We start from the raw sequence: 2,176 nt of genomic DNA on the forward strand, positions 1-2,176 counted from the left end.
AATGACATGTCTATTGTCGCAAGCAAAGCCCCCTCAGGAATCTCACTTAATTACCTGATTTTATCCAGAAAGTCACTGGCATCACTTAAGTAACTTGGTATACAGGGGATTAGATCCTGGAGGAAGCTGTCCACAAAGATAGCTAATGGTTGAAGCAGGGATCCCCTGACAGAGATTATAGGCCTACCAGGGGTGGTCTAATTTAAGAAAATTTGATACCTGATCTTTAATTCATCCACTATCAACAGCCAGGTCAATTAAGCCATCAACTCTCCTCTTAATCGATGGCATAGGATTCGACACACATTTTATATATGTAGACTCATCAGCAAGTTGTCACCTGATTTCCTTATCATAATCGTCAGAATTATGTATGACAATCACCATATGCGCAGGGTGAATAACAATCATCGTGCTGTCTCGTAAGGACTTCAGCACTTGTCTCTAAGCAGGCCTCAAATTGCTGAAATGTCTACCAGAGGTGTTGATTTTAAAATCCTCTTCTGTCATTCTCAAAACGGTCTGAATGCTCACATTATTTGTTTGTGGATCAAACAGGCCTGGTTTAGTAAACAAAGACTGATCCGCCTGACAATTCACATCTACTAACAGTGCACGAATGCTTTGCAACACTTCTAGCCGTGATAAAACCTTTTTTCCGTATACCCGGCCATCTAACAACGGTTACCTAGCAACTCCAGCCTCATAGCATAAACGGATGACTTTACTTCCGGCCTGACGTCCAGTTGAAACGCAAACTCCGGAACGCACGCGACCACATGACTTCCGGCCAAGAACGACACTTCCGGTCTGACGCGATCGCGGGATCCCGATATACAGAACATCTCAATGAACTATTCATACGGCAGCCACCTCCTCATGGTTTTATATTTACACTTTCAAGTGTAAGAACATTTCGCCAGTCTTCTGCTGCTTCTTTTTGATGTCTTTGATGTTTTCCCCTTTTTTTCATCAGCACAATTCCCTATTTAAATGAGGGTGATGTCACTATGAACTTCCACCAATTGGAATCCCTAGTGATGTTAAGCCCTCCCAGTTCCCTCCCTCCTCTGCCATAAATACAGCAGCTTTTTCCTTATGCCCTGACACAGTGAACAAGCCACCCTGGTGAAACGGTCCGTCTGTGCTCAGTGATGCTGAACTCCTTTTAGTTCAGATCACTTTCTGGGACTCCCTGGTATTGTATGTGCCCATTTGGACTCCAGTTATTTAACTGATACTGATATACAATCAATATTGCTTTTTCTATGTTTGCTATTTTTGATCCTTAATTATTGTTTTAAACCACTTTTTGGTATTTCCTTTTAAATGTAATACCCTTTTGTAGAATCCCTTCTGCCTAAACAGGGTCTTATACCCATTTTGGTAAGCTTTTACCATGCAGTCTGTGTTTACTTTCCTTTTTCCAATTAATCGTTGATTTATGATTGTTTTATTTCATAATTACCTAATAATTTTTTGTTAATTTGTGATCTCACCACATTACCATTTCTCCTCCTTCTTCTAATTTTCCCACCACCTTTTTCTCAATAGGTAAGCCTAACCCACCTCTCTCATCCACTGTCCGCTATATATTTATATAAGACAGTGGACAGCAGAAGGCAGGGTTTCCTTCCTATTCTGAGCATATCTCACTTCTATTTTTAGTACCCTCTCATCCAGATGCGAGACCACTCTCTGCAATGCTCACAGCAACAGAGAATCTGCGCTAGAAACTGGACAGCAGAAGTACCTTGTTGCTCACTACTCATTACACTCTCTCATTTGTATCTTAGTGTTTATTACTGCCATATTTCAGCAGCAACGCCCAATCTCATCCGACCTTGGAAGCTAAGCGCTGATAAGCCTGATCAGTACCTAGTAGGGTGACCCCTTGGGAATATCAGGTGCAGTAAGACTGTGACCTCTGATTACAAACAGCAGAAGTGTTAGAGCAACTTCTGAACTTACCAATTCCTTATCCAACTTTCCCGCAAACCTTCTACTCATCTACATTTGGCTTTGCCTTTAGGCTTATATATCAATGCCTTTGTGTATCTTTAATAATAATCATACTTTTCTCTTAAATGCTTTGTTATCTATAAGGATCTAGCCTTTTAGCAAACAGAATCTCTACCAGGTGATTACCCTTTGTCATTTGACATTTCAATTATGA

At 40.8% G+C, this 2,176-nt stretch overlaps 1 pseudogene; it reads left to right on the forward strand.

The window, feature by feature from the left end:
• Nucleotides 1-1,800: 1,800 nt before the first annotated feature.
• LOC134960393 (5S ribosomal RNA) lies at nt 1,801-1,919 on the forward strand (annotated as a pseudogene).
• Nucleotides 1,920-2,176: the final 257 nt, after the last annotated feature.

The sequence above is a fragment of the Pseudophryne corroboree genome, chromosome 9, assembly GCF_028390025.1.
Source record: "Pseudophryne corroboree isolate aPseCor3 chromosome 9, aPseCor3.hap2, whole genome shotgun sequence".
NCBI lineage: Eukaryota > Metazoa > Chordata > Amphibia > Anura > Myobatrachidae > Pseudophryne > Pseudophryne corroboree.